The following is a 15,294-nucleotide window of genomic DNA, read 5'->3' as shown; positions in this document are numbered from 1 at the left end:
AGTCTTAGGCTAGAAGACTCTTGAGGGCGCGTAAGGCCAGCTGTTTTACCATTTGTAACCCCTTGAATACCAAATGAAAGGGCACCACACAGGATATATATAAAATATATATGTATTTATTCACTAACACACTACTCTGAACTCTTTATGAGATCAGAGGCAAAAGCACATAACAAGTTACTCTTAGAAATACTTTAAATAGCACAATTTACAGTTAGGCCCTAGGGGCGCATAAAACCATATACTATACTTCCGGTCTAAATAGGAAGATACAACTAACAAAACTAGACACTAGGATAGTCAATCCCTACAGGAGCACCGAAAACTCGCATTACCTCACCCATGGGCTGCGGGTGCATAGGTGTCAAAGTGTGTCGGGTTTTCTCGTTGATTCCTATGGAGCCTTGGAAGAAGATACTGCAGGCGACCAGGTGGAAGATGTCCGGGTGGATCCAAGGGTGGATCGGAGTTGAAGAAGACCTGAAAGCAGAGGGGACAGAGTCTATGGGCCCGATTCACAGAATTAACTTAAGACTCAATCCTATACTTACTACTATTTTGGTATTCACAGAATGCCCATAATACTTTTGGTATTCACAGAATGAACTTACTACTTTTGGTATTCACAGAAGTTAGGATGTTGTCTTAAGTTTGTTTTAAGACAAACTTAATACAGACTTAAGACAAAATCCTAACTTCTGTGAATACCAAAAGTAGTAAGTTCATTCTGTGAATGCCAAAAGTAGTAAGTGCATTCTATGAATACCAAAATAGTAGTAAGTTTAGGATTGAGTCTTAAATTCATTCTGTGAATCGGGCCCCTTGTCACTAGCCAGTGACTGGGTGGAACCAGGAAGGAACCAGACGTCGTCGAGGAGCAATCAGGTGCTGTTGTGAAGCTTGTCTTTGCAGCCACGTGGACCAGGAGGCGTCGAGGATGACCAGGTGCTGGAGAGGAGCTGTCCCACGAAGGTTCTCGCAGATGGAGGGGTCGACTTCAAGATCGGAGCCAACAAGCCTAAGCAAAGGCAACCCACGCAGGATACACAAAAGGCTTCTGGTGCAGACCAGGAAGGTCTGAGGTACTTCACCTCTTCATGGAAGCCAGGGCCAGTCTGGAGCAACCTGACCAGCGATGGATTTTCAAAAGGATCGTCGTCACAGGGCTACTAGCCAACTGGCCAGTAACCGGAACAACGCGTCGAGCAGAACACAAGCAGAAGGGCCCCACGCAGATCTCGTGGAGTGTGGAGGGCTGGTCTTCGGTGCAGGTGGAGCTCGGTGTCGGGGTGTCTCAGTCCCAGGGGCACAGCTTCGAGGATGCCTCCGGAGCTGCGCTGTTAGCAAGTTGAAGACTTTCCAAGTTGCCTGGTTCCACGGGTTCTGACGCCTTCCACGGGGCTCAGCTGTGCTGGAGTCGTGCAGTGGGGTCAGAGAGGTCCGGGAGACGAGGTCTTGTCAGGCTCTGTGCTCGGGTTCTGGCGGGAACGGGGACAAAGCAAGCCGTCGACTTGCTGGATGGTGCCTGGTTGCCCAGGGTGGTCACTCCTTGGCCACAAGGGAGATTCTTCAGTCTTCAGTTCAGGTGAATGTCGAAGGGTCCATAGTTTTGTTTCAAGTCGATTCCAGGATTAATCTAAAGTCCTGGGGTTCAGCTTCTACCTTTATACAACTAAAAGGGGCTGGATTACTTTCTAGGTCCCTCCTATGGGTGGGACCAGGAAGGGGGGTGGTTACACCCCCTCTCCTTTGTCCAGTTTCGCACCAGAGCTGGGGCTGGAGTGCCCCAGCACCGGTTTGAACTGGACTATGCATGGAGCACCTAGTGTGCCCCAGGCAGTGTCTCATTCTATTCAGCCCTCCCTGTCCCAATACACAAAGTCCTGTCTGGGGTGGTGCTCGCACCTCTCCTGGCAGGAAACCTATTGTCCAAACCTCCGTGACTGGAAGGACTCCCAGCCGCAGGAGGTCAGACTTGTGTCTGTGGCAGCAGCGTCCATTTTGTGACGCTGGGGCTCTGGTTAACTTTAACCGGGTTAGTCAGCAACAACATGTCTTCTCCCTCTAAAAGGGTGGAATGCTACCAACGCCGCCAAAATTGGCGAGGTGGTAGTATTCCAAAGCGTATGACACCTTACACGACATGTTTAGATAAAGCTAAACCAAAGTTAGCATTTAACTGCGCGGTTCATAATGCACTTAAGAGTATATGGTCTTGCAATATCATAGAACAGCTATAAGGACATGGTTCCGAAAGCTGCAGACAGGCTCAGCTCATGCTAGAGCACCATCTCACACATAACCAAGCACTATGCCTCCAGGATTGTTAAGGCCTGCCATAGGAGTGACTTATAGGTTACTGTGTCTCTATATATAAGGGTAGATATAGGACTACTATACCTAAGGAAGGGGTGATTACACGACCTTGCCCCAGCTGAGTGATCAGCCAGTTGTGTCAGTTTGAGCGGCCAGCCAGGGGTGGCATAATACATGCTGCAGCCCCTGGTAGGCCTTGGTTACACCTATGCCCTGAGTACCTAGGGTACACTTCTACAGGGGCTGATAAGGTGAACCAATTCCCAATTTTGGATGTACCTAGAGTACATGGTGTGAATTTAGAGAGAGTGCATCTGGGCTGTGGGTCTGATTAGCAGGCCCACAGCCACATCTAAGTCAAAAACCAGTGAAGCAAAAGCAAAAAGTGGGGGTGACCATAGGAAGCAGACCCTACTCTCCTACAGGAGCCAGCACTGGAGTCCACATTGGAGACAGGCACACGTCGAGGCGGTAAATTGGAGGCAAGAGGTAAAAAGGGTGGGGGTGTGCGAGAGCTTAAAGCCAACCGAGCACGCTGTAACAGCTGCCCTCTTGGCAGCATGCCAGGCCTCCCGCCCCTGCTCTCTCAAAACACCCTAGCTACCACACCGCTAGCTACCACACCTGCCTCCCAGCGCCCCCCCACACTGCCTTCCAGTGCCCCCCAGAGCTTTTTGTGCATCCCAGCACCTCCCAGGACCCCCGGACTGAGATTGAGGCTGAGACTGTGTTTCTGCCACGCCAGACTGGGGTGGCCAGTCATAATTCCTATATCCTCAGTCTGTCAACTTCTCCAATCTTTGTTTCATCTTAGTGGCCTCCCCAAGAGGGCAGATCAGGACGAGATCAAGACCTTAAGAAACTCCAAATGAAGCACTGAGGTTCCAAACAGCAACCACATTGCCAATATCAACACCAATTACGTTATTAACACTCAAGGTCCAATATCAAAGGACCAAAGATCTGGGTTCTAGTCGGGCTAAGCAAGAAGCCCCAAGCTAGGCTCTGTCAAGGGAGAAGCCCTGAGCTAGACCCTGTCAAGAGGGGGAGGGGGTCTTGCGGAAGCGAGGTTCCTCAAGCCACAAACACCAAATCGAATACACTTAAAAAGCACATCCATAAAAACAATACACAGGAGCTATGAGATCTGGCAGAGTTAGGCAATCCATACTTAAACCAAAATCCAACTCTAAGTCCAACTTGAGGAAAAGGAAACTTGAGCCAGCAATGTCATCACATTTAGCCAATTCTCAGGAAGTAAATCCTAATGTTCATAACATACACAAAGAAGGACCCATAATGTCAACCTCAACTTCAACTGCAACTCCTAATTCAATTTCAATTCCAACTGTAACATCAATTGAAAATGAAAATAAAAAGGACAACGTACCACCGATGGCAAATGCCTCTACCTCAAGTCCAACAATGGCTCATCAGCAGTCACCGTGACTGCTGACTTCACCTAAGACATCACAGACAATTCCACAGCCATTATCATCTTCAACACCAAAACCATCATCAAAGGACCCAAACGACCATATAACCATTGAAGGAATGCCAGTGAGGAAAAAGATATGCACCCAGCAACCCAAGATATATACAAAGATTTCCTTCCCAAAAGACCCTGGAACAGCCATTTATTCCAAGACTGGGAACATAAAAGGACTGCAAACCCCACTTCTATCAAGCAAAACCGATTGCAGCCCTTCCCAAAGCAATCCATCCGATTCATCATGGCCCGCCGGGGTTCACAACTACTCCGTCACTGAGGCAACATCTGTAACACTAACATCATCTAGAACCAGAGAAGTTGCTGAACACACCTACTCAGCAGGTAAAGGAGCTAACAGCCAGAACAGCCAAAGCAGGGACACCTTGGTCCTGCCACACTCCAGAAAAAGGATCGCCAACGTCAACTTACGGAGTCCACCGAAGGCGGCTGAGTCCGCCGAGATGGCGATCCACTCGAATTCAGCCAGTCGATTTGAGACACACCTAAGCAAAGTTAGCATACCGCACCTAGAAAACCTGGATTCACCAGCCAAAACCAGGATTCAGATTCACAATGGCGGAAAAGAACAAGATTCACTTCTTCCCCAACTGTATAGCAGGTCCCCAATTCCAACAAAGACAATCTGAGTAATACAGACAGAACAATTAACGACTAACAGGAATGCAAGGAAAAAAAAACGCAAAATGAATTCTCCCATCCAACCACCAGCTTTCCTACTCAAATTAAGACACCCCAAACAACTCAAGTAGATACCTGGGATCAAATATCATCACATAGCAAACCAGCAGCACATATGTCCTCTGTGCATCGCACTTTACTACCATACAATGATTCCCATTCCATGAACAACTACATGACCTTTAAAGCTACGCAGGAATGGGAAGAACTAGTTGCTTCCTACAACTTTAAACTAGCTCATGTAAATTCACCCAACGAAGCAAACAATCTCCCAAGATTGGAGAAAAGTAACAATACCTGAAATTCGTTCCCAGAATTTATATGGACAACAATACTAAATACCTTGCAAGACTCAGCCACAGCCCTCGAATTTCAATCACACAAAATGGACTTGCAGCTCTCAGTCCTACAGACAATGGCCGACTCTATTTCAGGATTGACTGGAAGATATCAGAACTAAACAGTCTCATAAAGAGGGGCCAAGAAGCAGCATGCGTGGTCCAAACGATACCACCACCATGCCCCTGCGAATCGATCTTAGATAAATTAACAACCCTACCATCCATGTTAGGGGACCTGATATGGGACCTAAAATCAGCAGTTTCAGAAACTTCAGATTTCAGCACAGAACTGCCTGCAATACCAGCAACGCTAGATACTCGGCAAGCAGCCGAACAGACTGCAACCAGCAATCCATCCCCTGAGGGTAGAGAAGTTCTACCATCAGTGTCAGAGGACAAGGAAACTGAACTTACGAACCACAATGCAATTGCAGTTGAATCAGCATTAGTTAGCGCACAGGCCTCCTGCAAGACTCTCAGAAATAAAAAAAAGGAAAGGAAGAAACAGGCTTCTTACTGACACAATATCTCGTATAGAAATGCAACTAAATCCATTTTTAGCAACAACCACCCGTTGCCGTCAAGTCACAGATATGGATCAACTTTGACTCCTACCCTTGCAAGAGGATCTAGAAAGTCCTCCAGCATCGCCCGCTGTCACCCCCCCAGCAGCACTGATAAAACCACCTGGCGTCGTCACACAGAAACCTTGACCTCGCAGAAGTAAGCAGAGGCTTTCCCAAGCAAAATCTACCCAACCTGCACATAGCACTGACCCAACAATGTCTAAACACATTCTACCAATAGAAACCCAGGACAATGCCTAGACTAGTAACCCGGAGCCACCCCAGCAACCAACCCGAGATTCAACTAACAACACAAGAGAACCAGGGAGGGGTAGCAATCAAAGTGCGCAGCCAACCTGCCCAGTCATAGGCAGCCCAAACCGTCCCCCTCAGTCCAGTGATCTTGGCCATGAGGGACCACCAACAAAACCAACAACAGTGCACCACCAGAACACTCCAACCATCATCCTCTGCATTCCAGAATACACGTCCCAAGGTAGGGACGACATACTGAACAGGGGAAGCATACTAAGACTTTTACACTCGATTACAAGCCTAGGAAACATAAGCTCATCCGATCTCCTTCAAATAGAGTTTCTGTCAAGCAATGATCCACAACGCTCAGAAACAACTAAAGCAACTTGGAACTCCACCGAGACAGCCAAGAAAATTTTGAAGGAAGAAGCAACGTTCAAACAATGGGGGATTATTCTGAGATTCGAAAAGCAACCTCCCTATCCGACACCTTTCTTACCCCCTATCAGGTCACCAGCACGGAAAAATACCAACTCAGTATCAAAAGGACCAAGGAGCACCTCCCCAAGAGCGCACCCCCAAGACACAAAAACATTCTTCTCTGGACAAGAACCAAGGCATGGTGTTTACGCTTTACCGGTCACCCTTCCGAACTGGAAGTCGATCCAACGCACCATCAACACAGTCAACCACACAAATTGACAAAGGGGTAAGAACTCTGTTCATCCCTTAGAAAAGACCAGGCAAATTAGCATATGCACTTGGAATATCAATGGCCTAGCTAGCAAAAGCAACGACCCTGAGTTTTAAGTTCTCCCAAAAGAAACCTTTTACTTTTCCTGAGATGTCCCCCTCTATTTCTAGCATAATTTTGTGTAATCGATGTGGGACACTTACTACTTGTATTAGTTGTTTCCACCGTGATGTATTAATTCAATACTGCTGTCACCAGAAAATCTTTCATCTTCCGGCGAGCTATTGTTACTTCTGCCGCGCTGTATATCATCGTCAGAGCCCATTGCCTGTTCAGAAGCTGAGTCTTCAGTAACCTGGGCATGTCTAATTTTTAAGACAGCTACTTCCTTCTTTGCTTTAGGTTGCTCTTCCTGTTTGATAATGTAAACTGAAGTGTGATGTTTTTCCTTTTTAGGTTTTGGTTGATCTTCTTGCTTTTGTTCTGATCGCCCGTCCCTCAAAGTTTTTAGATGAACCCTGAAAGGAACATGTAACAGTGTCCTGATACCTATCAGGTTTCCTAATGTTATTACGATTCATAAGGTTGTACCTCTTTTCAAAGGACTCCCATTGGGGAGACCCATCTCTTGAGCATGAATTCTTTTTTTAATTCTTTTTTTTGTTTTTGTTTTCCCATGTCTTTTTAGAAGAACCGGGTGCTCTCTTGTAGTTGCTTGTAGTTGTCCTTGTCGGGACTACCCAACATTTGTGGCTTCCTGGCTTTGGTTCCAAAATGATCTCTACCTAATGCAGCATAAGTTTCTTCGATAATTTTTAGTAATGCTCACTCCCTATTGATAGGAGCTGCTTCTGTGCATGGATACTGCTGCTGCCTCCCCCTTTATGTTGCTCTGCATATTTGCAGAGACTTGGGCAAAATTGCTAATCAGTTTCATTCCCAAGTCCAGGGCAGGTCCTGTCCCATACTCATTCTGTATCTGTTTCAATACATGAGGAAGTGGTATTGTGCACTCTGACGTAAATGGCTACAAAGAAAGGACTACAGGTAGAAGGTGGACACTATGATGCATCAGTCGGCAGCAAACAGATAGTATCCCAGTTAGAAGGTGGACACAATGACTACGCACCGTCAGCTGCCAATAGATAGGATCCCAGGTAGAAGGTGGACCCCTATGATGCCACAGTGGGCAGAAACCTTATAGAGACACAATGGTTTTACATACGTCTTTATGCAGCCAAAGAAGGCTGCACACTATTTCTACACTTAATCTGATTCAACAGCACAGCCACCGAGGGTGGCACACTGCTTTTATACAATATTTGATGCACAGAACAGCCTTGGAGAACTGCACACTGGTTTTGCACAAAACCTGACACAATGTTGCAAACTTCCAACCAAGGACTCTAAGGAAGAATGGATTATAAAAATAAATTGGAGAATTTTGGAAGTTGGTGAGAAGAATCTGTCACTATTCCCCTCTGTTTGAACTGAGGTCAGAACCTCAGGAAACCTCACAAGAATGACCAACATAGCTGGAGCGGTTGGTGTAGGTACATAAGACCATTCGTCCTAATTATGGTAGGCATTCTGACCTACTTTCTTCTCTTCAGGAACATTATGTAAAGACTGGCTGTCTGAAACAGAAAAAAACTGGGAAAAAATTACCCAGACTCCCTTGTAGAAAGCTCTCAGTGAATCAAGTACATTATTATTGATTTTACAAAAAGCAAAAGCAAACTCTCACTTTAGGAGTAAAACAAAAAAGTCTGCTGGGCACCCGTGTGAAACATGACAGCCACTCAGCAAACTTTAGGTGCTTTTGGAGGAGCTCCTGTTGCTCCTCTGAAGACACAGGGATGGCCAGATTGGTGGAGATCGCTAAATATGGTGCACGGTAGTCCAACGGGGTAGTGGAAGTTGTTACGCCTGCTCCTCTGACAGACCGTGGACCACCTCTCAAACTATAAAGGAAAGGAACAGTCTTCAAATGTAACCCAAAATAGAAAACTCACTAAAGAAAGACGGGCTGGATTCAGGGCACTCTATCAAAAAAGCAACAAAACATTATACCATCAACACCAACGTTCCTCCCACCAGCCCTGTTTATAGTTGGACAGATTGTCAGCCTTTCATAGGAATTCCCACTGGGTCTATCGATGGAAAACTTCTTCGAAGGAGAAAGGGCTCTCGAAGAAAACCCATCAAACATTATTAGATATAGCAGAGCTATATAAGAACCTTTAAAAAAAAAGGTACATTTTGTATTTGACAAATTCATGTTTAAATCCCTTGTATGGCAGACTGCTTTCAAGTGCTCAACCTTCTGTGGTATTTTCATGGATTATTAACAAGAGTAGTGCCAGGATACAGACATGTTTTTGGCTTTCCTAAACAAATCGGGTATGGATTGGGTAGAACTGAATTATGTTCCCAAAACAGGAGTGAAGCCTAGATCTCAGTATTACAGGTATCACTTCTCTCTTCGTTAACACAGAAAAAGAGGTAGTACCATCTCAAGCAAAGAACCGCCTCTCACTCTGAGAGAAGGCATACTGGCGAGAATAGTCCCCTATGATTCCACCTGCGCCAGAATCCCAGCTGAAAGCAGTCATGCTATTGAGATTTGACCCCTCTATTGCCAAATAAACTAGGCTCCTTGCTGACATCACAAATTATCTTTAAAATCTAGGGAATAAATCATATTTAAGCCCTCCTATACAATCAGCAGTCAAATACCATGAATTCAAATACATTTGTTGTTTTATTACATATCTAAAAACATACATTTCATATTAATATATACAATCTAGTAATCTTTGTGTACATTTCATAGCCTCATGATTGTTTTTGCTGTATGATAATTTAGTTCATGCTAATGTTAAAGTAAATTGAATTTGATCCTGGTACACACCTCTGTAGTGTGGATTTTAAAGGCTCTTGATGGCCATACATGGGTGGTGTTTGGATGTTTGGTTGTGCATCATTAATACAGATTTATAAAGTATTGGGTTTCAAATGTATTATGCCACTAATGTCTATATAAACCACTTGTTCCTAAATATAATCTGTTCAGTTTAGAACTTGTTGCTGATAACGTGTAAGGAAAGTGAGTTTGACCCTGAAGCAAACCCCTGTAGTGTGTTATATATAAGGATGGGTGTGCTCTCATTCCTGTTCTGTGGTGGTATGGTGATGACATTGATTATGGTCGGCAGCAGGAAGAACTTCCCGGACTCAGAACTTCGTTAAAATGAACTTGGTGAAAAGCATTAGTTTCTACTATCTTTGTCTACTGAAGATGTATCCTTTCTTCTGATGTACATATTATATCGAATAACTCCTTCCTCTAGGCAAGGCTGGGCTATGAGAGCACTGTTTATTTGGCAGCTCCAGCAACACAAAAGCACCTTACAGATGATTCAGAAGGCTGCGATCTAGTGTCTGTTCACTGACGTCTCTGCAGAATTGATAACATACTAAAGTTCTTCATGCATTGACGGCACTGTAATGGTGTTTCCCCTATGTGTATACGCTGATGACTTCTGAGATTTAAGGAACCACTAAAACTACTTCCACATTTATTGTAATGGTATGGTTTTTCCCCAGTGTGTGTTCGAATATGTTTTTGTATGTCTGATGACCCACTAAAGTGCTTCACACATTCACTGCAATGCTATGGGTTTTCTCCTGTGTGTGTTTGCTGATGTTTTCGAAGATTTAATAGCACACTGAATCACTTCACACATTTATTGCAATGGTATGGTTTTTCCCCAGTATGTGTCCGCTGATGGTCTTGTAGGTGTGATTACTGACTGAAGCTCTTCACACATTCACTGCAATGGTATGGTTTTTCTCCTGTGTGTGTTCGCTGATGAATCCTGAGAGCAGAGGAATTACTAAAAATACTTCCACATTCACTGCAATGGTATGGTTTTTCCCCAGTGTGTGTTCGCAGATGTATTTGGAGTAGTGATAACCGACTGAAGCTCTTCACACATTCAGTGCAATTGTACGGTTTTCCCCTGTGTGTGTTCGCTGATGTATTTTGAGGTTTGATAACAGACTGAAGCTCTTCACACATTCAGTGCAATGGTACGGTTTTTCCCCTGTGTGTGTTCGCTGATGTCTTTGGAGGTGGGATAATTGACTGAAGCTCTTTACACATTCCGTGCAATGGTATGGTTTTTCTCCTGTGTGTGTTCGCTGATGTGTTTGAAGATTTGATAACCAACTAAAGCTCTTCACACATTCAGTGCAATGGTATGGTTTTTCCCCTGTGTGTGTTCGCTGATGAACTTGGAGTAGTGATAACTGACTGAAGCTCTTCACACATTCAGTGCAATGGTATGGTTTTTCCCCTGTGTGTGTTCGCTGATGAACTTGGAGTTGTGATAACCGACTGAAGCTCTTCACACATTCAGTGCAATGGTATGGTTTTTCCCCTGAGTGCGTTCGCTGATGAACTTGGAGTTGTGATAAATGACTGAAGCTCTTCACACATTCAGTGCAATGGTATGGTTTTTCCCCCATGAGTGTCCGCTGATGATCTTTTAGGAGTGCTAACTGACTAAAGTTCTTCACACATTCATTGCAATTGCACGTTGCTTCTCCTGTGTGTGTTTGTTGATGGGTCTTTAGTAGTGATGACAAACTAAAGCTCTTGCTGCTTGTGTATGATTTGTATTTCTTGGTTAGTGTCTCTAGGTCAGGTTTATAATTATCTGCATCCCATGACTGGGTTTCCTGAGGAGCTAACATGGTTGATAAAGCCCTTGTGTTATTATCACATTCCCTGAATGTGTGTGGTATTTTGGATGGTTGATTTCAGATTTCACAATGAAATACAAGACTCAAAAACTACACATATATTTGTGGCAAGTAAAGCTTCTTTGTAGGTGGTTATGTCTTTAGATTGAGGAATGGTTTATCATGTTTATGAGTGAAGATTAGTCTTCCTTCTGGTCGAAGCAAATTGGAATAGTCTGTTGTAGATCAGAGACCCTCTCTTTCCTTTGCCCTTAGTTGTCTGGCTCCACTACCTTGGGCTTTTCTCTTGCTCCTGTGGTTTGGCCAGAAAGAGTTTACAATACACCTAGCGTGCTCAATGGTGGTCTGTCATCATCACAGGAAGCAGAGCAATGCTGTATCCACCTCATACCGGACACATTATCAAAGCTGGTGGTGGAGGCCTGTTAATACAGGAAGTGGTTTGTCAGTGTTGTTGCCTTAATTTTCTAGAGGTAATTTCTTAGTCCTGTTGCGTGGAGGTGCATAGCTCAGACTCTTACATCCACTGAATTGCTCTTGACTGCCTCTTCGAGGATCTATCAGTTTATGTTCAGGTTTCTCAGTCTCAGACTGTGCAGATCTTTTCCTGAATATTGGAGCTCCTTTTTTTTACCACTTTTTTCAGATTTGCACGATTACTGTCATTATTCACCATCATTTAAGCATCCAAGGCTGGTTTCCTAATGGATGTAAAGAGATTTAAAATCACTAAATGGAAATGTAAGAGTATGTGAATACACAATATTTAACTAGTTATAAAAGACCATTTATGAAAGTTACCAAGAGATATTTCCCCCAACACAGATATTTAACTAAATGTTCTATTGAACATGTACATCTTACTTAATTCAGAAAAGGAGGCGATTTTTCAGTGTTCACAGAGTAACTTAGTACAGAAAGAGCACACATGGAATGCCCACTTGCTAGAAGTACAGCTTTACGAAGACACACATGGGTAAGATTCCATTTAAACAAGAAGAGATTGTGTAAAAAGAGATGGATCAGGATGTGCTGCTGTCACTTCACTTTCAGGAAGATTGTAACAGCAGTAAACCTTTCAAGACTACATGACAAAGAAAACTATCATGAAGTTTATAATAAATGTAACGCTTCAGGAAGTATATAATAAAGCTAATGCTTCAGGAAGTATATAATAAAGCTAACGCTCCAGGAAGTATATAATAAAGGTGACGCTTCAGGAAGTATATAACAAATGTAGCTCCATTACCACTCTTCTTGACAGTACTTCGCAGTTTACACTGGAGGAGCTGAAGTTCTAACTCCTGTCTTTACTTTTCCGTTTGTGAAGTTTTTTTGCCACATTCCTAGCGATGGTCCAAGCAGTTGTTGGAAGATTGCACCATTTATTATAGAGATTCCATCACTACTAGTAATATACATGCGACATCTCTGCTACCAATACATGTCTGCTTTTTGTCTTTTTTTGCCTTTACCAGGGTATCTGACTAAATGTCTTCCATTTGGTGCCAGCATGCTTCTCGGTCAGTGAATGGAGCATTGGCAGAGTAAGACAAGATGTCCATTGCTTGAGGGTGAGTGCAGCACTTACACCTCTGGGTATTTCTTACATTCAGCTCCCTTATGGCTGCGTACTTGCTAAGCAGGGTTCATTGCCAGCTAAAGCAGGGGAGTGACACAATGACCACAGCAGACATCAGGTAATGAACTAATAGACAAACGCCATGATAGCGTAGAAGGATCAAAAGCATCTTTAGAGAAGCTCGCCGGGGACATAAAAACGTAGGAAGTGCACAGGTAGCTACTTATGAGGTACAAACAGGGGAGGCGAACATTTAGGTACATGCTCCATTTTGGGTCTGTTTCAGGCTTTTACTGGGCTGGGGATTGGGGTGCACTGTATCTTAATCCTGCGGCTGATAAAGGTACTTGCTGCCAGGGTGTTACCACTTTGACCCTTTACAAGAGGGGAGCTGAGCCTTAGAAAGCACAACACCTGAAGGCTGCCTGCCCTGAGGGGAAGGTGAGGGTCCAGTTGTCAGAAAATATCAGCAAGGGACTTAAAAGGATCCTAAGAAACACAGCGGCAGAGAGGCGAAATCGTCAGCCTAGATGAAGAAGAGTTGGGTCCTCCACTGTTTCCGGAACAGTAAGTGATATTGAATCTTTCTAAGGTTAGGAGGCATAGAATTCCACTGGGTCGGAGCTAAGACATGGAAGGAGAAACCTTTCGTTCTGGCTCTCCTGTGACGAGGGATGTGGGCCAGGTTTAGATTGAATGGAGCGTAGCATTCTGTAGCGCATGTTAAGTTTCATCCAGGCAGCTAGGCTGGTTGTTCCTTAGAGCTCTGTTTTTTTAGTTAAGTTTTAAACAGTTGTCGTGCATACATTTGGTCAACGTGGATACACAGTTTTTAGATTTGACACAAAAGCCAGTTGACTCAGCCGACAGGGAAATAATTTGCTGAGTGTCATCAGCATACAACACTAGTGAGATATTCCATAATGAAATTAAATGAAATTTGATTTGTAAAGCGCATGGCTGCCCTAGAGCGTCCCAGCGCTACCTAACTGATAACAGAAAGCTCTAAAGGATCTGGAATTTAAGGGGTTTTAGGAAAAAGAAAAATTTTAAGTGATTTTCGGAATTTAAGATAGCATGGTTCATTCCGGATGTACCTAGGGAGAGCGTTCCAGTTTTTTGGCGCATTTATTGAAAAGCGGCGGCCTCCTGTGCGGGCCTTCCTCACTCTAGAGACTACGGCAAGATTATCCCCGTCCGATTGGAGGACCCGGGCGGGCCTGTAGGGATGAATCAGGCTCCTCATGGCCGGAGGACCTTTGCCTTGAAGTGTCTTATGGGCGATGCAAGATGATTTGAAGGCGATTCGTTCATGAACTGGAAGCCAGTGGAGGGCTCTCAGCAATGGTTTGGCCAACGCTCTTCTTGGAGCCCCCATAAGCAACCTAGCTGCAGCGTTCTGCACCCGCTGCATGATTTTAATCGTGGCTTTCTGTGCTGCCAGGAAAAGAGCATTGCTGTAATCCAGTCTGGATAGAATTAATCCCTGGATTAGTAGCTTCCTGGACTGAAAAGGCAGGAGGGGGAGAACTTTCCGTACTGCCCGAAGCAAGCCGAAGCACCCACCTGCGACTTTTTGGGCATGTGTCCTAAAAGTTAGTTCAGGCTCAAACCAGACCCCTAAGCTTTTAATTTTCTCCTTTGGCTGGTGCAACTCGCCCATACAGGGCGGCCAAAAAGCTTTGGGCAGAGATGTAAATTGAGGGCCCAGGATCATGATCTCGGTTTTAGCTCCGTTCAATTTGAGCTTTGATCCGGTCATCCAGGAGTAGATTGCAGTTAGGCAAGCCGAGAGGTTATCTGAGCATCCCACTTGTTGCGTCAGCGAGACGACTAGTTGAGTGTCATCTGCGTAGGTGACGGATTTAATCCCAAAAGGGGCTAATACCTCCTCCAGCGGGGCATATAAGCATTAAACAGGGTAGGGCTCAAGGACGAGCCCTGGGGAACTCCACACTGGAGGGGAGTAGATTTAGACATGACACCATTTTCCCAAATCCTGAAAGATCGTTTGTTCAGAAAGGATTCCAGCCATCTAAGGGCTGATCCTGCAATGCCCAGTCTAGCAAGACGGTGGACTAATATTTCATGGTCCACCGTATCAAATGCAGCGCTCAGGTCCAGGAGGATCAGAGCCGCTGATCCTCCTGAATCTAAGATGCACCTTGCCTCCTCAGCCACCACTATGAGGGCTGTGTCAGTACCCTGTCCTGGGCGAAAACCCGTTTGAGAGTCGCTCAGTAGGCCGTTACTTTCCAAGAACCCTGAGAGCTGCTGATTAACTATCTTTTCAGCAATTTTGCCCAGACCAGGTAACAAAGAGATCGGGCGAAAATTTGCTAAATCGGTAGTGTCAAGCCCCGGTTTCTTTAGGAGTGTTTTAATTCTGGCCTGCTTCCAGCTGGGAGGCACTACCCCATTGGTGAATGAGGAGTTTAACAACTCTGCTGCAAGGGGGCAATGGTATTTGCAATTTGTTTGAGGATGTACATAGGCGCCGGGTCAGATGGGGAACAACTATTCAGGGAGGATAGCGTTTTACAAAAGTCCTCCTTAGTAATGCATCTAAGAGCATCCAA

General features: G+C 44.7%; 1 pseudogene; it reads right to left on the bottom strand.

Annotated features, from left to right (window-relative positions):
* Positions 1-9,117: 9,117 nt before the first annotated feature.
* LOC144767670 (uncharacterized) lies at positions 9,118-11,789 on the bottom strand (annotated as a pseudogene).
* Between the last annotated feature and the right edge of the window lie 3,505 nt (positions 11,790-15,294).

Source organism: Lissotriton helveticus, chromosome 1_1 (assembly GCF_964261635.1).
Source record: "Lissotriton helveticus chromosome 1_1, aLisHel1.1, whole genome shotgun sequence".
In the NCBI taxonomy this organism is placed as follows: domain Eukaryota; kingdom Metazoa; phylum Chordata; class Amphibia; order Caudata; family Salamandridae; genus Lissotriton; species Lissotriton helveticus.
Note: the sequence above shows the minus strand (reverse complement) of the source record. Positions and strands in the feature narration are given on the sequence as shown.